This window comes from Atractosteus spatula (assembly GCF_055471065.1).
Source record: "Atractosteus spatula isolate fAtrSpa1 chromosome 10 unlocalized genomic scaffold, fAtrSpa1.hap1 SUPER_10_unloc_11, whole genome shotgun sequence".
NCBI classification, from domain to species: Eukaryota; Metazoa; Chordata; class Actinopteri; order Semionotiformes; family Lepisosteidae; genus Atractosteus; species Atractosteus spatula.
The window spans coordinates 221609-244350 of NW_028296614.1; the positions used below are offsets into that span (position 1 = coordinate 221609).

A 22742-nucleotide genomic window follows, 5' to 3' on the forward strand; every position below is an offset into this window, starting at 1 on the left:
TCGCGCCCTTTGTTCCTCTCTCCAGCGCCCCCTGCCTAAAGTGACGCTTCCCTTTCTCAGCCCGAAACGCAAGCGAGACACCAGCAGCGGTCCCTGCAGGTTTCCGTAGTGTAGCGGCTATCACGTTCGCCTAACACGCGAAAGGTCCCCGGTTCGAGACCGGGCGGAAACAGCCTCTTGTTGCACGCTCCTGTACTTCACAGAGGTCTTGAGCGACCGGTCATTTGTTCCCAATGTATTTCCGGTGCCTTCATGCACTCTTGTACCAAACGCACGTTCCTTCTCTACGCGGAGCCGATCATTTGCAATTGGGCTGTGCCGACAGACCAGGACGAGCTCTGTCGGCTCAAAAGCAGCGCAGGACCTGCAAGAACAACAGAAAGATTAGTATCCAGTGAGCGCAAGATCTCATCAAGAATCGGCTCCAGCAACAGGGCTGGGCGCATTGTTCCATTCTCCGACCACTCTCGGTGTAAACAAGTCCCTCCTGGTCTCTGCTTGAAATGCACTTTCCTGCGTTTGCTTTGGTGTAACTGGCTTCCCCTGCATGGGCGAATGTGAAGAAGATCCTTAGTAAGTCGTTGAAGAAAACCGAGAAGAGGTCGGAGTGGCCTCTGTCGTTCATCAACGATCCAGTCAGGCAGTACTCCTCTGTAAAGCGCCGTTCGTTCACATCGATTGGCTTTCTTTTGCCTTCATTCGCGCAAGTAGTAAAAGTAGACGCCCCTATTCTGCCGTGACCCGGATTCGAACCGGGGTTGTTGCGGCCACAACGCAAAGTACTGACCACTATACGATCACGGCGAGTTACCGATACACACATGGTAGGGCGGAAAAGGCTGTGCTCTCTTCGTGTGACCTAATTCGGAAAAGTCCTGACGTTGCATTTCAACTGAGCCCCAGTATACATCGACCCTTCGACACTCTGAGTGACAACTCTCTTGCGTGTTTTCTCATATTTATGTAGTTTGCTTGCATGATGCCCGGAACAGCGGGGTTGTGTGCTCCCATATGGTCTAGCGGTTAGGATTCCTGGTTTTCACCCAGGCGGCCCGGGTTTGACTCCCGGTATGGGAACGTGTCAGTTTTGCCTCCTGCTTTCCAAAAGATCAGCACCGTGTACGAAGGAGCCGCATTAAAACCACTCGAACGTGCAAAACGCGCGAGAAGAGGGGGCGCTTGTTTCCAACCGAAGACTTCTCGCGTGTGAGACGAGCTGATCATCGCTGCAGGAGGTGGGAGGGTTACTCTGGTAGACAGGGCTGACCTTCGGCAATAGGATTTATACTCTCCAAGATGATATTTGCACTTTCTGGAGAGGCGATTTTCTCCACTTCAGTAGCCCGATTTCGTCGATTGCGTGGAGAGGGCTGTAGAATGTGGCGCCGCTTTTCCTGCTCCGTCCATGACAGGCGTGCTGGTCTCTGGAGAGAGAGCACGGTCCATCAGCGCACTCCAATAAAGGCACTGGAAGCAGCTGAATCGCATTGGCGAAGCTCAGCACTGGGCCGCTGGGAAGGGTTTGCTACCGTTTCCGTAGTGTAGTGGTTATCACGTTTGCCTCCCACGCGAAAAGTCAATGGTTCGAAACTGGGCGGAAACAGACCGGCTTCTTTTGTCGCCACGCACAAAAGGGGATTGGGGATTCGCCTAGCGCTGTGATCGCACAGACCCACTCACCTCTTAGTGTGGCGGGATCTGCACAGTGCATGTCGCAGCGCATCCTGCTTTCACTCCAATGCGCGTCCTGATGTACCCCAGTCTCCCGCGTGACAGGTGGGGATAATCACCACTATACTAACGAGGAAGACATCACACCCTTCGACCCCCGGCATCGTGTCCCGACCCACCGTGCTGGAAGCCGACGCGTGCTGTGATTCCTTTACGGAGCAGAAATGACAACCGAGGAGCCGAGAGATCATTTCAGCATTTCGCGTCTGAACAGAAAACACAAACGACCAACTCGGAATGACTTGCCTTTGACGCTTATCAAAGCGTTCTTTGTGCATCGAACAGACCCACTCACCTCTTAGTGTGGCGGGATCTGCACACTGCATGTCGCAGCGCTTCCTGCTTTCACTTCAATGTGCTTTCTGATGTCGAGTCGTGTGCCGTGCGGAGGCTCTGAAAGCGAGAGCAATGAAAAGGTGCACGACGCTGTGAAAGAAAACAGAGAAGTGAAAGGCAGTCCTTTCTCTAAGGAGGTAAAAGAAAAGCTTTCTACTCCCCGTCGGGGAATCGAACCCCGGTCTCACGCGTGACAGGCAAGGATACTCGCCACTATACTAACGAGGAAGACATCACACCCTTCGATCCCCGGCATCGTGTCCCGACCCAGCGTGCTGGAAGGCGACGCGTGCTGTGATTCCTTTACGGAGCAGAAATGACAACCGAGGAGCCGAGAGATCATTTCAGCATTTCGCGTCTGAACGGAAAACACAAACGACCAACTCGGAATGACTTGCTTTTGACGCTTTTCAAAGCGTTCTTTGTGCACGACGACTGCGCCGCCTAGCAGATACAAATGGGTTGTACAACTCTGAACTAGCAAATGGAAGAGGGCTAAGCCCCCTCTCTTTTAGCCCAGGTTCGATCTGTCTCCCAGAATCACCAGGGCGCACGCACACACACACACCCGTGCCGTTGAAGTGCTCTGCTTCATTTCTAAGGGCAACTCAACATTCACTCCTACCCCGAGAACAGAAAAGACAGCGTCCGCAGCAACAACAGCTCAGGTCTCTGCACAGGAACTAAGCTGCCCCCATCTCCTCTGCTCTGCGGCTCCTGTGGAGTGGAGTCCTGCCTGGAGCCGTGTTTGCAGGCGGCGGCTCCCCGCGCTCTGTCTGTGCGTCGTGTCCAAGAGCTCCTGGGAGGAAGAGAGAGCCCTCCCACTCGGGGGCTTTTCCACGGTCTGTGTGAGGAGGGGCGGGTGTGTCCAGTAGCTTATCGAGCGGAAGCCTGGGGCGGCGGAGAGCTGTGATCGTGCAGACCTTGAGGTGTCACCTCTTTGTCTGCTTTCCCGCCCCCCCTCCGCCCAAGCTCTGCTCCAGAGTAGCCCGGCAACCCCTCACACCTGCACGTGTCACAACCTAAGGTGTGGTCATGAGACACCCATGGGGTGCTGTTCTGTTCTTGCTAATTGTTTCCTGCCCGTCGCAGGCAGGAGTCCATGCGAGGAAGATGCGCTGGACAGAGCTCAGAGGGCGCAGCTGGGTGGCTTTCCTTCTGAGTGACGTTCCTGCAACACTCTCCCGCTCCTCTTGGTGCGCTCATGCCGCTGGAGCAGGTGGCTGTGGGCTCTGTGCACTGCCGAAATAGCTCAGTTGGGAGAGCGTTAGACTGAAGATCTAAAGGTCCCTGGTTCGATCCCGGGTTTCGGCATTTTGTTTCATCGCGCCCTTTGTTCCTCTCTCCAGCGCCCCCTGCCTAAAGTGACGCTTCCCTTTCTCAGCCCGAAACGCAAGCGAGACACCAGCAGCGGTCCCTGCAGGTTTCCGTAGTGTAGCGGCTATCACGTTCGCCTAACACGCGAAAGGTCCCCGGTTCGAGACCGGGCGGAAACAGCCTCTTGTTGCACGCTCCTGTACTTCACAGAGGTCTTGAGCGACCGGTCATTTGTTCCCAATGTATTTCCGGTGCCTTCATGCACTCTTGTACCAAACGCACGTTCCTTCTGTACGCGGAGCCGATCATTTGCAATTGGGCTGTGCCGACAGACCAGGACGAGCTCTGTCGGCTCAAAAGCAGCGCAGGACCTGCAAGAACAACAGAAAGATTAGCATCCAGTGAGCCCAAGATCTCATCAAGAATCGGCTCCAGCAATAGGGCTGGGCGCATTGTTCCATTCTCCGACCACTCTCGGTGTAAACAAGTCCCTCCTGGTCTCTGCTTGAAATGCACTTTCCTGCGTTTGCTTTGGTGTAACTGGCTTCCCCTGCATGGGCGAATGTGAAGAAGATCCTTAGTAAGTCGTTGAAGAAAACCGAGAAGAGGTCGGAGTGGCCTCTGTCGTTCATCAACGATCCAGTCAGGCAGTACTCCTCTGTAAAGCGCCGTTCGTTCACATCGATTGGCTTTCTTTTGCCTTCATTCGCGCAAGTAGTAAAAGTAGACGCCCCTATTCTGCCGTGACCTGGATTCGAACCGGGGTTGTTGCGGCCACAACGCAAAGTACTGACCACTATACGATCACGGCGAGTTACCGATACACACATGGTAGGGCGGAAAAGGCTGTGCTCTCTTCGTGTGACCTAATTCGGAAAAGTCCTGACGTTGCATTTCAACTGAGCCCCAGTATACATCGACCCTTCGACACTCTGAGTGACAACTCTCTTGCGTGTTTTCTCATATTTATGTAGTTTGCTTGCATGATGCCCGGAACAGCGGGGTTGTGTGCTCCCATATGGTCTAGCGGTTAGGATTCCTGGTTTTCACCCAGGCGGCCCGGGTTTGACTCCCGGTATGGGAACGTGTCAGTTTTGCCTCCTGCTTTCCAAAAGATCAGCACCGTGTACGAAGGAGCCGCATTAAAACCACTCGAACGTGCAAAACGCGCGAGAAGAGGGGGCGCTTGTTTCCAACCGAAGACTTCTCGCGTGTGAGACGAGCTGATCATCGCTGCAGGAGGTGGGAGGGTTACTCTGGTAGACAGGGCTGACCTTCGGCAATAGGATTTATACTCTCCAAGATGATATTTGCACTTTCTGGAGAGGCGATTTTCTCCACTTCAGTAGCCCGATTTCGTCGATTGCGTGGAGAGGGCTGTAGAATGTGGCGCCGCTTTTCCTGCTCCGTCCATGACAGGCGTGCTGGTCTCTGGAGAGAGAGCACGGTCCATCAGCGCACTCCAATAAAGGCACTGGAAGCAGCTGAATCGCATTGGCGAAGCTCAGCACTGGGCCGCTGGGAAGGGTTTGCTACCGTTTCCGTAGTGTAGTGGTTATCACGTTTGCCTCACACGCGAAAAGTCCCTGGTTCAAAACTGGGCGGAAACAGACCGGCTTCTTTTGTCGCCACGCACAAAAGGGGATTGGGGATTCGCCTAGCGCTGTGATCGCACAGACCCACTCACCTCTTAGTGTGGCGGGATCTGCACAGTGCATGTCGCAGCGCATCCTGCTTTCACTCCAATGCGCGTCCTGATGTACCCCAGTCTCCCGCGTGACAGGTGGGGATAATCACCACTATACTAACGAGGAAGACATCACACCCTTCGACCCCCGGCATCGTGTCCCGACCCACCGTGCTGGAAGCCGACGCGTGCTGTGATTCCTTTACGGAGCAGAAATGACAACCGAGGAGCCGAGAGATCATTTCAGCATTTCGCGTCTGAACAGAAAACACAAACGACCAACTCGGAATGACTTGCCTTTGACGCTTATCAAAGCGTTCTTTGTGCATCGAACAGACCCACTCACCTCTTAGTGTGGCGGGATCTGCACACTGCATGTCGCAGCGCTTCCTGCTTTCACTTCAATGTGCTTTCTGATGTCGAGTCGTGTGCCGTGCGGAGGCTCTGAAAGCGAGAGCAATGAAAAGGTGCACGACGCTGTGAAAGAAAACAGAGAAGTGAAAGGCAGTCCTTTCTCTAAGGAGGTAAAAGAAAAGCTTTCTACTCCCCGTCGGGGAATCGAACCCCGGTCTCACGCGTGACAGGCAAGGATACTCGCCACTATACTAACGAGGAAGACGTCACACCCTTCGATCCCCGGCATCGTGTCCCGACCCAGCGTGCTGGAAGGCGACGCGTGCTGTGATTCCTTTACGGAGCAGAAATGACAACCGAGGAGCCGAGAGATCATTTCAGCATTTCGCGTCTGAACGGAAAACACAAACGACCAACTCGGAATGACTTGCTTTTGACGCTTTTCAAAGCGTTCTTTGTGCACGACGACTGCGCCGCCTAGCAGATACAAATGGGTTGTACAACTCTGAACTAGCAAATGGAAGAGGGCTAAGCCCCCTCTCTTTTAGCCCAGGTTCGATCTGTCTCCCAGAATCACCAGGGCGCACGCACACACACACACCCGTGCCGTTGAAGTGCTCTGCTTCATTTCTAAGGGCAACTCAACATTCACTCCTACCCCGAGAACAGAAAAGACAGCGTCCGCAGCAACAACAGCTCAGGTCTCTGCACAGGAACTAAGCTGCCCCCATCTCCTCTGCTCTGCGGCTCCTGTGGAGTGGAGTCCTGCCTGGAGCCGTGTTTGCAGGCGGCGGCTCCCCGCGCTCTGTCTGTGCGTCGTGTCCAAGAGCTCCTGGGAGGAAGAGAGAGCCCTCCCACTCGGGGGCTTTTCCACGGTCTGTGTGAGGAGGGGCGGGTGTGTCCAGTAGCTTATCGAGCGGAAGCCTGGGGCGGCGGAGAGCTGTGATCGTGCAGACCTTGAGGTGTCACCTCTTTGTCTGCTTTCCCGCCCCCCCTCCGCCCAAGCTCTGCTCCAGAGTAGCCCGGCAACCCCTCACACCTGCACGTGTCACAACCTAAGGTGTGGTCATGAGACACCCATGGGGTGCTGTTCTGTTCTTGCTAATTGTTTCCTGCCCGTCGCAGGCAGGAGTCCATGCGAGGAAGATGCGCTGGACAGAGCTCAGAGGGCGCAGCTGGGTGGCTTTCCTTCTGAGTGACGTTCCTGCAACACTCTCCCGCTCCTCTTGGTGCGCTCATGCCGCAACACAGGAAGGCTGGAGCAGGTGGCTGTGGGCTCTGTGCACTGCCGAAATAGCTCAGTTGGGAGAGCGTTAGACTGAAGATCTAAAGGTCCCTGGTTCGATCCCGGGTTTCAGCATTTTGTTTCATCGCGCCCTTTGTTCCTCTCTCCAGCGCCCCCTGCCTAAAGTGACGCTTCCCTTTCTCAGCCCGAAACGCAAGCGAGACACCAGCAGCAATCCCTGCAGGTTTCCGTAGTGTAGCGGCTATCACGTTCGCCTAACACGCGAAAGGTCCCCGGTTCGAGACCGGGCGGAAACAGCCTCTTGTTGCACGCTCCTGTACTTCACAGAGGTCTTGAGCGACCGGTCATTTGTTCCCAATGTATTTCCGGTGCCTTCATGCACTCTTGTACCAAACGCACGTTCCTTCTCTACGCGGAGCCGATCATTTGCAATTGGGCTGTGCCGACAGACCAGGACGAGCTCTGTCGGCTCAAAAGCAGCGCAGGACCTGCAAGAACAACAGAAAGATTAGTATCCAGTGAGCCCAAGATCTCATCAAGAATCGGCTCCAGCAACAGGGCTGGGCGCATTGTTCCATTCTCCGACCACTCTCGGTGTAAACAAGTCCCTCCTGGTCTCTGCTTGAAATGCACTTTCCTGCGTTTGCTTTGGTGTAACTGGCTTCCCCTGCATGGGCGAATGTGAAGAAGATCCTTAGTAAGTCGTTGAAGAAAACCGAGAAGAGGTCGGAGTGGCCTCTGTCGTTCATCAACGATCCAGTCAGGCAGTACTCCTCTGTAAAGCGCCGTTCGTTCACATCGATTGGCTTTCTTTTGCCTTCATTCGCGCAAGTAGTAAAAGTAGACGCCCCTATTCTGCCGTGACCCGGATTCGAACCGGGGTTGTTGCGGCCACAACGCAAAGTACTGACCACTATACGATCACGGCGAGTTACCGATACACACATGGTAGGGCGGAAAAGGCTGTGCTCTCTTCGTGTGACCTAATTCGGAAAAGTCCTGACGTTGCATTTCAACTGAGCCCCAGTATACATCGACCCTTCGACACTCTGAGTGACAACTCTCTTGCGTGTTTTCTCATATTTATGTAGTTTGCTTGCATGATGCCCGGAACAGCGGGGTTGTGTGCTCCCATATGGTCTAGCGGTTAGGATTCCTGGTTTTCACCCAGGCGGCCCGGGTTTGACTCCCGGTATGGGAACGTGTCAGTTTTGCCTCCTGCTTTCCAAAAGATCAGCACCGTGTACGAAGGAGCCGCATTAAAACCACTCGAACGTGCAAAACGCGCGAGAAGAGGGGGCGCTTGTTTCCAACCGAAGACTTCTCGCGTGTGAGACGAGCTGATCATCGCTGCAGGAGGTGGGAGGGTTACTCTGGTAGACAGGGCTGACCTTCGGCAATAGGATTTATACTCTCCAAGATGATATTTGCACTTTCTGGAGAGGCGATTTTCTCCACTTCAGTAGCCCGATTTCGTCGATTGCGTGGAGAGGGCTGTAGAATGTGGCGCCGCTTTTCCTGCTCCGTCCATGACAGGCGTGCTGGTCTCTGGAGAGAGAGCACGGTCCATCAGCGCACTCCAATAAAGGCACTGGAAGCAGCTGAATCGCATTGGCGAAGCTCAGCACTGGGCCGCTGGGAAGGGTTTGCTACCGTTTCCGTAGTGTAGTGGTTATCACGTTTGCCTCCCACGCGAAAAGTCAATGGTTCGAAACTGGGCGGAAACAGACCGGCTTCTTTTGTCGCCACGCACAAAAGGGGATTGGGGATTCGCCTAGCGCTGTGATCGCACAGATCCACTCACCTCTTAGTGTGGCGGGATCTGCACAGTGCATGTCGCAGCGCATCCTGCTTTCACTCCAATGCGCGTCCTGATGTACCCCAGTCTCCCGCGTGACAGGTGGGGATAATCACCACTATACTAACGAGGAAGACATCGCACCCTTCGACCCCCGGCATCGTGTCCCGACCCACCGTGCTGGAAGCCGACGCGTGCTGTGATTCCTTTACGGAGCAGAAATGACAACCGAGGAGCCGAGAGATCATTTCAGCATTTCGCGTCTGAACAGAAAACACAAACGACCAACTCGGAATGACTTGCCTTTGACGCTTATCAAAGCGTTCTTTGTGCATCGAACAGACCCACTTACCTCTTAGTGTGGCGGGATCTGCACAGTGCATGTCGCAGCGCTTCCTGCTTTCACTTCAATGTGCTTTCTGATGTCGAGTCGTGTGCCGTGCGGAGGCTCTGAAAGCGAGAGCAATGAAAAGGTGCACGACGCTGTGAAAGAAAACAGAGAAGTGAAAGGCAGTCCTTTCTCTAAGGAGGTAAAAGAAAAGCTTTCTACTCCCCGTCGGGGAATCGAACCCCGGTCTCACGCGTGACAGGCAAGGATACTCGCCACTATACTAACGAGGAAGACGTCACACCCTTCGATCCCCGGCATCGTGTCCCGACCCAGCGTGCTGGAAGGCGACGCGTGCTGTGATTCCTTTACGGAGCAGAAATGACAACCGAGGAGCCGAGAGATCATTTCAGCATTTCGCGTCTGAACGGAAAACACAAACGACCAACTCGGAATGACTTGCTTTTGACGCTTTTCAAAGCGTTCTTTGTGCACGACGACTGCGCCGCCTAGCAGATACAAATGGGTTGTACAACTCTGAACTAGCAAATGGAAGAGGGCTAAGCCCCCTCTCTTTTAGCCCAGGTTCGATCTGTCTCCCAGAATCACCAGGGCGCACGCACACACACCCGTGCCGTTGAAGTGCTCTGCTTCATTTCTAAGGGCAACTCAACATTCACTCCTACCCCGAGAACAGAAAAGACAGCGTCCGCAGCAACAACAGCTCAGGTCTCTGCACAGGAGCTAAGCTGCCCCCATCTCCTCTGCTCTGCGGCTCCTGCGGAGTGGAGTCCTGCCTGGAGCCGTGTTTGCAGGCGGCGGCTCCCCGCGCTCTGTCTGTGCGTCCAAGAGCTCCTGGGAGGAAGAGAGAGCCCTCCCACTCGGGGGCTTTTCCACGGTCTGTGTGAGGAGGGGCGGGTGTGTCCAGTAGCTTATCGAGCGGAAGCCTGGGGCGGCGGAGAGCTGTGATCGTGCAGACCTTGAGGTGTCACCTCTTTGTCTGCTTTCCCGCCCCCCCTCCGCCCAAGCTCTGCTCCAGAGTAGCCCGGCAACCCCTCACACCTGCACGTGTCACAACCTAAGGTGTGGTCATGAGACACCCATGGGGTGCTGCTCTGTTCTTGCTAATTGTTTCCTGCCCGTCGCAGGCAGGAGTCCATGCGAGGAAGATGCGCTGGACAGAGCTCAGAGGGCACAGCTGGGTGGCTTTCCTTCTGAGTGACGTTCCTGCAACACTCTCCCGCTCCTCTTGGTGCGCTCATGCCGCAACACAGGAAGGCTGGAGCAGGTGGCTGTGGGCTCTGCGCACTGCCGAAATAGGTCAGTTGGGAGAGCGTTAGACTGAAGATCTAAAAGTCCCTGGTTTGATCCCGGGTTTCGGCATTTTGTTTCATCGCGCCCTTTGTTCCTCTCTCCAGCGCCCCCTGCCTAAAGTGACGCTTCCCTTTCTCAGCCCGAAACGCAAGCGAGACACCAGCAGCGGTCCCTGCAGGTTTCCGTAGTGTAGCGGCTATCACGTTCGCCTCACACGCGAAAGGTCCCCGGTTCGGGACCGGGCGGAAACAGCCTCTTTTTGCACGCTCCTGTACTTCACAGAGGTCTTGAGCGACCGGTCATTTGTTCCCAATGTATTTCCGGTGCCTTCATGCACTCTTGTACCAAACGCACGTTCCTTCTGTACGCGGAGCCGATCATTTGCAATTGGGCTGTGCCGACAGACCAGGACGAGCTCTGTCGGCTCAAAAGCAGCGCAGGACCTGCAACAACAACAGAAAGATTAGCATCCAGCGGGGGCCTCTTAGTGAGCCCAAGATCTCATCAAGAATCGGCTCCAGCAACAGGGCTGGGCGCATTGTTCCATTCTCCGACCACTCTCGGTGTAAACAAGTCCCTCCTGGTCTCTGCTTGAAATGCACTTTCCTGCGTTTGCTTTGGTGTAACTGGCTTCCCCTGCATGGGCGAATGTGAAGAAGATCCTTAGTAAGTCATTGAAGAAAACCGAGAAGAGGTCAGAGTGGCCTCTGTCGTTCATCAACGATCCAGTCAGGCAGTACTCCTCTGTAAAGCGCCGTTCGTTCACATCGATTGGCTTTTTTTTGCCTTCATTCGCGCAAGTAGTCAAAGCAGACGCCCCTATTCTGCCGTGACCCGGATTCGAACCGGGGTTGTTGCGGCCACAACGCAAAGTACTGACCACTATACGATCACGGCGAGTTACCGATACCCACGTGGCAGGCCGGAAAAGGCTGTGCTCTCTTCGTGTGACCTAATTCGGAAAAGTCCTGACGTTGCATTTCAACTGAGCCCCAGTATACATCGACCCTTCGACACTCTGAGTGACAACTCTCTTGCGCGTTTTCTCATATTTATGTAGTTTGCTTGCATGATGCCCGGAACAGCAGGGGTGTGTGCTCCCATATGGTCTAGCGGTTAGGATTCCTCGTTTTCACCCAGGCGGCCCGGGTTCGACTCCCGGTATGGGAACGTGTCAGTTTTGCCTCCTGCTTTCCAAAAGATCAGCACCGTGTACGAAGGAGCCGCATTAAAACCACTCGAACGTGCAAAACGCGCGAGAAGAGGGGGCGCTTGTTTCCAACCGAAGACTTCTCGCGTGTGAGACGAGCTGATCATCCCTGCAGGAGGTGGGAGGGTTACTCTGGTAGACAGGGCTGACCTTCGGCAATAGGATTTATACTCTCCAAGATGATATTTGCACTTTCTGGAGAGGCGATTTTCTCCACTTCAGTAGCCCGATTTCGTCGATTGCGTGGAGAGGGCTGTAGAATGTGGCGCCGCCTTTCCTGCTCCGTCCATGACAGGCGTGCTGGTCTCTGGAGAGAGAGCACGGTCCATCAGCGCACTCCAATAAAGGCACTGGAAGCAGCTGAATCGCATTGGCGAAGCTCAGCGCTGGGCCGCTGGGCAGGGATTGCCACCGTTTCCGTAGTGTAGTGGTTATCACGTTCGCCTCACACGCGAAAAGTCCCCGGTTCGAAACCGGGCGGAAACAGACCGGCTTCCTTTGTCGGCACGCACAAAAGGGGATTGGGGATTCGCCTAGCGCAGTGATCGAACAGACCCACTCACCTCTTAGTGTGGCGGGATCTGCACAGTGCATGTCGCAGCGCATCCTGCTTTCACTTCAATGCGCGTCCTGATGTACCCCAGTCTCCCGCGTGACAGGTGCGGATAATCACCACTATACTAACGAGGAAGACATCGCTCTCTCCGACCCCCGGCATCGTGTCCCGACCCACCGTGCTGGAAGCCGACGCCTGCTGTGATTCCTTTACGGAGCAGAAATGACAACCGAGGAGCCGAGAGATCATTTCAGCATTTCGCGTCTGAACAGAAAACACAAACGACCAACTCGGAATGATTTGCCTTTGATGCTTTCAAAGCGTTCTTTGTGCGTCGAACAGACCCACTCACCTCTTAGTGTGGCGGGATCTGCACAGTGCATGTCGCAGCGCTTCCTGCTTTCACTTCAATGTGCTTCCTGATGTCGAGTCGTGTGCCGTGCGGAGGCTCTGAAAGCGAGAGCAATGAAAAGGTGCACGGCGCTGTGAAAGAAAACAGAGAAGTGAAAGGCAGTCCTTTCTCTAAGGAGGTAAAAGAAAAGCTTTCTACTCCCCGTCAGGGAATCGAACCCTGGTCTCCCGCGTGACAGGCGGGGATACTTGCCACTATACTAACGAGGAAGACACCGCACTCTCCGATCCTCGGCATCGTGTCCCGACCCAGCGTGCTGGAAGGCGACGCGTGCTGTGATTCCTTTACGGAACAGAAATGACAACCGAGGAGCCGAGAGATCATGTCAGCATTTCGCGTCTGAACGGAAAACACAAACGACCAACTCGGAATGACTTGCTTTTGACGCTTTTCAAAGCGTTCTTTGTGCACGACGACTGCGCCGCCTAGCAGATACAGATGGGTTGTACAACTCTGAACTAGCAAATGGAAGAGGGCTAAGCCCCCTCTCTTTTAGCCCAGGTTCGATCTGTCTCCCAGAATCACCAGGGCGCACGCACACACACACACCCGTGCCGTTGAAGTGCTCTGCTTCATTTCTAAGGGCAACTCAACATTCACTCCTACCCCGAGAACAGAAAAGACAGCGTCCGCAGCAACAACAGCTCAGGTCTCTGCACAGGAGCTAAGCTGCCCCCATCTCCTCTGCTCTGCGGCTCCTGCGGAGTGGAGTCCTGCCTGGAGCCGTGTTTGCAGGCGGCGGCTCCCCGCGCTCTGTCTGTGCGTCCAAGAGCTCCTGGGAGGAAGAGAGAGCCCTCCCACTCGGGGGCTTTTCCACGGTCTGTGTGAGGAGGGGCGGGTGTGTCCAGTAGCTTATCGAGCGGAAGCCTGGGGCGGCGGAGAGCTGTGATCGTGCAGACCTTGAGGTGTCACCTCTTTGTCTGCTTTCCCGCCCCCCCTCCGCCCAAGCTCTGCTCCAGAGTAGCCCGGCAACCCCTCACACCTGCACGTGTCACAACCTAAGGTGTGGTCATGAGACACCCATGGGGTGCTGCTCTGTTCTTGCTAATTGTTTCCTGCCCCTCGCAGGCAGGAGTCCATGCGAGGAAGATGCGCTGGACAGAGCTCAGAGGGCACAGCTGGGTGGCTTTCCTTCTGAGTGACGTTCCTGCAACACTCTCCCGCTCCTCTTGGTGCGCTCATGCCGCAACACAGGAAGGCTGGAGCAGGTGGCTGTGGGCTCTGCGCACTGCCGAAATAGGTCAGTTGGGAGAGCGTTAGACTGAAGATCTAAAAGTCCCTGGTTTGATCCCGGGTTTCGGCATTTTGTTTCATCGCGCCCTTTGTTCCTCTCTCCAGCGCCCCCTGCCTAAAGTGACGCTTCCCTTTCTCAGCCCGAAACGCAAGCGAGACACCAGCAGCGGTCCTTGCAGGTTTCCGTAGTGTAGCGGCTATCTCGTTCGCCTCACACGCGAAAGGTCCCCGGTTCGAGACCGGGTGGAAACAGCCTCTTTTTGCACGCTCCTGTACTTCACAGAGGTCTTGAGCGACCGGTCATTTGTTCCCAATGTATTTCCGGTGCCTTCATGCACTCTTGTACCAAACGCACGTTCCTTCTGTACGCGGAGCCGATCATTTGCAATTGGGCTGTGCCGACAGACCAGGACGAGCTCTGTCGGCTCAAAAGCAGCGCAGGACCTGCAACAACAACAGAAAGATTAGCATCCAGCGGGGGCCTCTTAGTGAGCCCAAGATCTCATCAAGAATCGGCTCCAGCAACAGGGCTGGGCGCATTGTTCCATTCTCCGACCACTCTCGGTGTAAACAAGTCCCTCCTGGTCTCTGCTTGAAATGCACTTTCCTGCGTTTGCTTTGGTGTAACTGGCTTCCCCTGCATGGGCGAATGTGAAGAAGATCCTTAGTAAGTCATTGAAGAAAACCGAGAAGAGGTCAGAGTGGCCTCTGTCGTTCATCAACGATCCAGTCAGGCAGTACTCCTCTGTAAAGCGCCGTTCGTTCACATCGATTGGCTTTTTTTTGCCTTCATTCGCGCAAGTAGTCAAAGCAGACGCCCCTATTCTGCCGTGACCCGGATTCGAACCGGGGTTGTTGCGGCCACAACGCAAAGTACTGACCACTATACGATCACGGCGAGTTACCGATACCCACGTGGCAGGCCGGAAAAGGCTGTGCTCTCTTCGTGTGATCTAATTCGGAAAAGTCCTGACGTTGCATTTCAACTGAGCCCCAGTATACATCGACCCTTCGACACTCTGAGTGACAACTCTCTTGCGCGTTTTCTCATATTTATGTAGTTTGCTTGCATGATGCCCGGAACAGCAGGGGTGTGTGCTCCCATATGGTCTAGCGGTTAGGATTTCTGGTTTTCACCCGGGCGGCCTGGGATCGACTCCCGGTATGGGAAACTGTCAGTTTTGCCTCCTGCTTTCCAAAAGATCAGCACCGTGTACGAAGGAGCCGCATTAAAACCACTCGAACGTGCAAATCGCGCGAGAAGAGGGGGCGCTTGTTTCCAACCGAAGACTTCTCGCGTGTGAGACGAGCTGATCATCCCTGCAGGAGGTGGGAGGGTTACTCTGGTAGACAGGGCTGACCTTCGGCAATAGGATTTATACTCTCCAAGATGATATTTGCACTTTCTGGAGAGGCGATTTTCTCCACTTCAGTAGCCCGATTTCGTCGATTGCGTGGAGAGGGCTGTAGAATGTGGCGCCGCCTTTCCTGCTCCGTCCATGACAGGCGTGCTGGTCTCTGGAGAGAGAGCACGGTCCATCAGCGCACTCCAATAAAGGCACTGGAAGCAGCTGAATCGCATTGGCGAAGCTCAGCGCTGGGCCGCTGGGCAGGGATTGCCACCGTTTCCGTAGTGTAGTGGTTATCACGTTCGCCTCACACGCGAAAGGTCCCCGGTTCGAAACCGGGCGGAAACAGACCGGCTTCCTTTGTCGGCACGCACAAAAGGGGATTGGGGATTCGCCTAGCGCAGTGATCGAACAGACCCACTCACCTCTTAGTGTGGCGGGATCTGCACAGTGCATGTCGCAGCGCATCCTGCTTTCACTTCAATGCGCGTCCTGATGTACCCCAGTCTCCCGCGTGACAGGTGCGGATAATCACCACTATACTAACGAGGAAGACATCGCTCTCTCCGACCCCCGGCATCGTGTCCCGACCCACCGTGCTGGAAGCCGACGCCTGCTGTGATTCCTTTACGGAGCAGAAATGACAACCGAGGAGCCGAGAGATCATTTCAGCATTTCGCGTCTGAACAGAAAACACAAACGACCAACTCGGAATGATTTGCCTTTGATGCTTTCAAAGCGTTCTTTGTGCATCGAACAGACCCACTCACCTCTTAGTGTGGCGGGATCTGCACAGTGCATGTCGCAGCGCTTCCCGCTTTCACTTCAATGTGCTTCCTGATGTCGAGTCGTGTGCCGTGCGGAGGCTCTGAAAGCGAGAGCAATGAAAAGGTGCACGGCGCTGTGAAAGAAAACAGAGAAGTGAAAGGCAGTCCTTTCTCTAAGGAGGTAAAAGAAAAGCTTTCTACTCCCCGTCAGGGAATCGAACCCTGGTCTCCCGCGTGACAGGCGGGGATACTTGCCACTATACTAACGAGGAAGACACCGCACTCTCCGATCCTCGGCATCGTGTCCCGACCCAGCGTGCTGGAAGGCGACGCGTGCTGTGATTCCTTTACGGAACAGAAATGACAACCGAGGAGCCGAGAGATCATGTCAGCATTTCGCGTCTGAACGGAAAACACAAACGACCAACTCGGAATGACTTGCTTTTGACGCTTTTCAAAGCGTTCTTTGTGCACGACGACTGCGCCGCCTAGCAGATACAGATGGGTTGTACAACTCTGAACTAGCAAATGGAAGAGGGCTAAGCCCCCTCTCTTTTAGCCCAGGTTCGATCTGTCTCCCAGAATCACCAGGGCGCACGCACACACACACACCCGTGCCGTTGAAGTGCTCTGCTTCATTTCTAAGGGCAACTCAACATTCACTCCTACCCCGAGAACAGAAAAGACAGCGTCCGCAGCAACAACAGCTCAGGTCTCTGCACAGGAGCTAAGCTGCCCCCATCTCCTCTGCTCTGCGGCTCCTGCGGAGTGGAGTCCTGCCTGGAGCCGTGTTTGCAGGCGGCGGCTCCCCGCGCTCTGTCTGTGCGTCCAAGAGCTCCTGGGAGGAAGAGAGAGCCCTCCCACTCGGGGGCTTTTCCACGGTCTGTGTGAGGAGGGGCGGGTGTGTCCAGTAGCTTATCGAGCGGAAGCCTGGGGCGGCGGAGAGCTGTGATCGTGCAGACCTTGAGGTGTCACCTCTTTGTCTGCTTTCCCGCCCCCCCTCCGCCCAAGCTCTGCTCCAGAGTAGCCCGGCAACCCCTCACACCTGCACGTGTCACAACCTAAGGTGTGGTCATGAGACACCCATGGGGTGCTGCTCTGTTCTTGCTAATTGTTTCCTGCCCCTCGCAGGCAGGAGTCCATGCGAGGAAGATGCGCTGGACAGAGCTCAGAGGGCACAGCTGGGTGGCTTTCCTTCTGAGTGACGTTCCTGCAACACTCTCCCGCTCCTCTTGGTGCGCTCATGCCGCAACACAGGAAGGCTGGAGCAGGTGGCTGTGGGCTCTGCGCACTGCCGAAATAGGTCAGTTGGGAGAGCGTTAGACTGAAGATCTAAAAGTCCCTGGTTTGATCCCGGGTTTCGGCATTTTGTTTCATCGCGCCCTTTGTTCCTCTCTCCAGCGCCCCCTGCCTAAAGTGACGCTTCCCTTTCTCAGCCCGAAACGCAAGCGAGACACCAGCAGCGGTCCTTGCAGGTTTCCGTAGTGTAGCGGCTATCTCGTTCGCCTCACACGCGAAAGGTCCCCGGTTCGAGACCGGGTGGAAACAGCCTCTTTTTGCACGCTCCTGTACTTCACAGAGGTCTTGAGCGACCGGTCATTTGTTCCCAATGTATTTCCGGTGCCTTCATGCACTCTTGTACCAAACGCACGTTCCTTCTGTACGCGGAGCCGATCATTTGCAATTGGGCTGTGCCGACAGACCAGGACGAGCTCTGTCGGCTCAAAAGCAGCGCAGGACCTGCAACAACAACAGAAAGATTAGCATCCAGCGGGGGCCTCTTAGTGAGCCCAAGATCTCATCAAGAATCGGCTCCAGCAACAGGGCTGGGCGCATTGTTCCATTCTCCGACCACTCTCGGTGTAAACAAGTCCCTCCTGGTCTCTGCTTGAAATGCACTTTCCTGCGTTTGCTTTGGTGTAACTGGCTTCCCCTGCATGGGCGAATGTGAAGAAGATCCTTAGTAAGTCATTGAAGAAAACCGAGAAGAGGTCAGAGTGGCCTCTGTCGTTCATCAACGATCCAGTCAGGCAGTACTCCTCTGTAAAGCGCCGTTCGTTCACATCGATTGGCTTTTTTTTGCCTTCATTCGCGCAAGTAGTCAAAGCAGACGCCCCTATTCTGCCGTGACCCGGATTCGAACCGGGGTTGTTGCGGCCACAACGCAAAGTACTGACCACTATACGATCACGGCGAGTTACCGATACCCACGTGGCAGGGCGGAAAAGGCTGTGCTCTCTTCGTGTGATCTAATTCGGAAAAGTCCTGACGTTGCATTTCAACTGAGCCCCAGTATACATCGACCCTTCGACACTCTGAGTGACAACTCTCTTGCGCGTTTTCTCATATTTATGTAGTTTGCTTGCATGATGCCCGGAACAGCAGGGGTGTGTGCTCCCATATGGTCTAGCGGTTAGGATTTCTGGTTTTCACCCGGGCGGCCTGGGATCGACTCCCGGTATGGGAACCTGTCAGTTTTGCCTCCTGCTTTCCAAAAGATCAGCACCGTGTACGAAGGAGCCGCATTAAAACCACTCGAACGTGCAAATCGCGCGAGAAGAGGGGGCGCTTGTTTCCAACCGAAGACTTCTCGCGTGTGAGACGAGCTGATCATCCCTGCAGGAGGTGGGAGGGTTACTCTGGTAGACAGGGCTGACCTTCGGCAATAGGATTTATACTCTCCAAGATGATATTTGCACTTTCTGGAGAGGCGATTTTCTCCACTTCAGTAGCCCGATTTCGTCGATTGCGTGGAGAGGGCTGTAGAATGTGGCGCCGCCTTTCCTGCTCCGTCCATGACAGGCGTGCTGGTCTCTGGAGAGAGAGCACGGTCCATCAGCGCACTCCAATAAAGGCACTGGAAGCAGCTGAATCGCATTGGCGAAGCTCAGCGCTGGGCCGCTGGGCAGGGATTGCCACCGTTTCCGTAGTGTAGTGGTTATCACGTTCGCCTCACACGCGAAAGGTCCCCGGTTCGAAACCGGGCGGAAACAGACCGGCTTCCTTTGTCGGCACGCACAAAAGGGGATTGGGGATTCGCCTAGCGCAGTGATCGAACAGACCCACTCACCTCTTAGTGTGGCGGGATCTGCACAGTGCATGTCGCAGCGCATCCTGCTTTCACTTCAATGCGCGTCCTGATGTACCCCAGTCTCCCGCGTGACAGGTGCGGATAATCACCACTATACTAACGAGGAAGACATCGCTCTCTCCGACCCCCGGCATCGTGTCCCGACCCACCGTGCTGGAAGCCGACGCCTGCTGTGATTCCTTTACGGAGCAGAAATGACAACCGAGGAGCCGAGAGATCATTTCAGCATTTCGCGTCTGAACAGAAAACACAAACGACCAACTCGGAATGATTTGCCTTTGATGCTTTCAAAGCGTTCTTTGTGCATCGAACAGACCCACTCACCTCTTAGTGTGGCGGGATCTGCACAGTGCATGTCGCAGCGCTTCCTGCTTTCACTTCAATGTGCTTCCTGATGTCGAGTCGTGTGCCGTGCGGAGGCTCTGAAAGCGAGAGCAATGAAAAGGTGCACGGCGCTGTGAAAGAAAACAGAGAAGTGAAAGGCAGTCCTTTCTCTAAGGAGGTAAAAGAAAAGCTTTCTACTCCCCGTCAGGGAATCGAACCCTGGTCTCCCGCGTGACAGGCGGGGATACTTGCCACTATACTAACGAGGAAGACACCGCACTCTCCGATCCTCGGCATCGTGTCCCGACCCAGCGTGCTGGAAGGCGACGCGTGCTGTGATTCCTTTACGGAACAGAAATGACAACCGAGGAGCCGAGAGATCATGTCAGCATTTCGCGTCTGAACGGAAAACACAAACGACCAACTCGGAATGACTTGCTTTTGACGCTTTTCAAAGCGTTCTTTGTGCACGACGACTGCGCCGCCTAGCAGATACAGATGGGTTGTACAACTCTGAACTAGCAAATGGAAGAGGGCTAAGCCCCCTCTCTTTTAGCCCAGGTTCGATCTGTCTCCCAGAATCACCAGGGCGCACGCACACACACACACCCGTGCCGTTGAAGTGCTCTGCTTCATTTCTAAGGGCAACTCAACATTCACTCCTACCCCGAGAACAGAAAAGACAGCGTCCGCAGCAACAACAGCTCAGGTCTCTGCACAGGAGCTAAGCTGCCCCCATCTCCTCTGCTCTGCGGCTCCTGCGGAGTGGAGTCCTGCCTGGAGCCGTGTTTGCAGGCGGCGGCTCCCCGCGCTCTGTCTGTGCGTCCAAGAGCTCCTGGGAGGAAGAGAGAGCCCTCCCACTCGGGGGCTTTTCCACGGTCTGTGTGAGGAGGGGCGGGTGTGTCCAGTAGCTTATCGAGCGGAAGCCTGGGGCGGCGGAGAGCTGTGATCGTGCAGACCTTGAGGTGTCACCTCTTTGTCTGCTTTCCCGCCCCCCCTCCGCCCAAGCTCTGCTCCAGAGTAGCCCGGCAACCCCTCACACCTGCACGTGTCACAACCTAAGGTGTGGTCATGAGACACCCATGGGGTGCTGCTCTGTTCTTGCTAATTGTTTCCTGCCCCTCGCAGGCAGGAGTCCATGCGAGGAAGATGCGCTGGACAGAGCTCAGAGGGCACAGCTGGGTGGCTTTCCTTCTGAGTGACGTTCCTGCAACACTCTCCCGCTCCTCTTGGTGCGCTCATGCCGCAACACAGGAAGGCTGGAGCAGGTGGCTGTGGGCTCTGCGCACTGCCGAAATAGGTCAGTTGGGAGAGCGTTAGACTGAAGATCTAAAAGTCCCTGGTTTGATCCCGGGTTTCGGCATTTTGTTTCATCGCGCCCTTTGTTCCTCTCTCCAGCGCCCCCTGCCTAAAGTGACGCTTCCCTTTCTCAGCCCGAAACGCAAGCGAGACACCAGCAGCGGTCCTTGCAGGTTTCCGTAGTGTAGCGGCTATCTCGTTCGCCTCACACGCGAAAGGTCCCCGGTTCGAGACCGGGTGGAAACAGCCTCTTTTTGCACGCTCCTGTACTTCACAGAGGTCTTGAGCGACCGGTCATTTGTTCCCAATGTATTTCCGGTGCCTTCATGCACTCTTGTACCAAACGCACGTTCCTTCTGTACGCGGAGCCGATCATTTGCAATTGGGCTGTGCCGACAGACCAGGACGAGCTCTGTCGGCTCAAAAGCAGCGCAGGACCTGCAACAACAACAGAAAGATTAGCATCCAGCGGGGGCCTCTTAGTGAGCCCAAGATCTCATCAAGAATCGGCTCCAGCAACAGGGCTGGGCGCATTGTTCCATTCTCCGACCACTCTCGGTGTAAACAAGTCCCTCCTGGTCTCTGCTTGAAATGCACTTTCCTGCGTTTGCTTTGGTGTAACTGGCTTCCCCTGCATGGGCGAATGTGAAGAAGATCCTTAGTAAGTCATTGAAGAAAACCGAGAAGAGGTCAGAGTGGCCTCTGTCGTTCATCAACGATCCAGTCAGGCAGTACTCCTCTGTAAAGCGCCGTTCGTTCACATCGATTGGCTTTTTTTTGCCTTCATTCGCGCAAGTAGTCAAAGCAGACGCCCCTATTCTGCCGTGACCCGGATTCGAACCGGGGTTGTTGCGGCCACAACGCAAAGTACTGACCACTATACGATCACGGCGAGTTACCGATACCCACGTGGCAGGCCGGAAAAGGCTGTGCTCTCTTCGTGTGATCTAATTCGGAAAAGTCCTGACGTTGCATTTCAACTGAGCCCCAGTATACATCGACCCTTCGACACTCTGAGTGACAACTCTCTTGCGCGTTTTCTCATATTTATGTAGTTTGCTTGCATGATGCCCGGAACAGCAGGGGTGTGTGCTCCCATATGGTCTAGCGGTTAGGATTTCTGGTTTTCACCCGGGCGGCCTGGGATCGACTCCCGGTATGGGAAACTGTCAGTTTTGCCTCCTGCTTTCCAAAAGATCAGCACCGTGTACGAAGGAGCCGCATTAAAACCACTCGAACGTGCAAATCGCGCGAGAAGAGGGGGCGCTTGTTTCCAACCGAAGACTTCTCGCGTGTGAGACGAGCTGATCATCCCTGCAGGAGGTGGGAGGGTTACTCTGGTAGACAGGGCTGACCTTCGGCAATAGGATTTATACTCTCCAAGATGATATTTGCACTTTCTGGAGAGGCGATTTTCTCCACTTCAGTAGCCCGATTTCGTCGATTGCGTGGAGAGGGCTGTAGAATGTGGCGCCGCCTTTCCTGCTCCGTCCATGACAGGCGTGCTGGTCTCTGGAGAGAGAGCACGGTCCATCAGCGCACTCCAATAAAGGCACTGGAAGCAGCTGAATCGCATTGGCGAAGCTCAGCGCTGGGCCGCTGGGCAGGGATTGCCACCGTTTCCGTAGTGTAGTGGTTATCACGTTCGCCTCACACGCGAAAGGTCCCCGGTTCGAAACCGGGCGGAAACAGACCGGCTTCCTTTGTCGGCACGCACAAAAGGGGATTGGGGATTCGCCTAGCGCAGTGATCGAACAGACCCACTCACCTCTTAGTGTGGCGGGATCTGCACAGTGCATGTCGCAGCGCATCCTGCTTTCACTTCAATGCGCGTCCTGATGTACCCCAGTCTCCCGCGTGACAGGTGCGGATAATCACCACTATACTAACGAGGAAGACATCGCTCTCTCCGACCCCCGGCATCGTGTCCCGACCCACCGTGCTGGAAGCCGACGCCTGCTGTGATTCCTTTACGGAGCAGAAATGACAAACGACCAACTCGGAATGATTTGCCTTTGATGCTTTCAAAGCGTTCTTTGTGCATCGAACAGACCCACTCACCTCTTAGTGTGGCGGGATCTGCACAGTGCATGTCGCAGCGCTTCCTGCTTTCACTTCAATGTGCTTCCTGATGTCGAGTCGTGTGCCGTGCGGAGGCTCTGAAAGCGAGAGCAATGAAAAGGTGCACGGCGCTGTGAAAGAAAACAGAGAAGTGAAAGGCAGTCCTTTCTCTAAGGAGGTAAAAGAAAAGCTTTCTACTCCCCGTCAGGGAATCGAACCCTGGTCTCCCGCGTGACAGGCGGGGATACTTGCCACTATACTAACGAGGAAGACACCGCACTCTCCGATCCTCGGCATCGTGTCCCGACCCAGCGTGCTGGAAGGCGACG

General features: G+C 55.0%; 4 non-coding genes across 4 annotated transcripts; all 4 read left to right on the plus strand.

The window, feature by feature from the left end:
- Positions 1-3308: 3308 nt before the first annotated feature.
- On the plus strand, positions 3309-3381 carry trnaf-gaa (transfer RNA phenylalanine (anticodon GAA)). Its single transcript has one exon. It is a non-coding gene; the product is annotated as a tRNA-Phe (tRNA).
- An 11765-nt stretch (positions 3382-15146) lies between these two features.
- Positions 15147-15219, plus strand: trnav-cac (transfer RNA valine (anticodon CAC)). The gene has a single exon. It is a non-coding gene; the product is annotated as a tRNA-Val (tRNA).
- A 3339-nt stretch (positions 15220-18558) lies between these two features.
- Positions 18559-18631, plus strand: trnav-cac (transfer RNA valine (anticodon CAC)). Its single transcript has one exon. It is a non-coding gene; the product is annotated as a tRNA-Val (tRNA).
- Positions 18632-21970: 3339 nt separating this feature from the next.
- trnav-cac (transfer RNA valine (anticodon CAC)) lies at positions 21971-22043 on the plus strand. Its single transcript has one exon. It is a non-coding gene; the product is annotated as a tRNA-Val (tRNA).
- Positions 22044-22742: the final 699 nt, after the last annotated feature.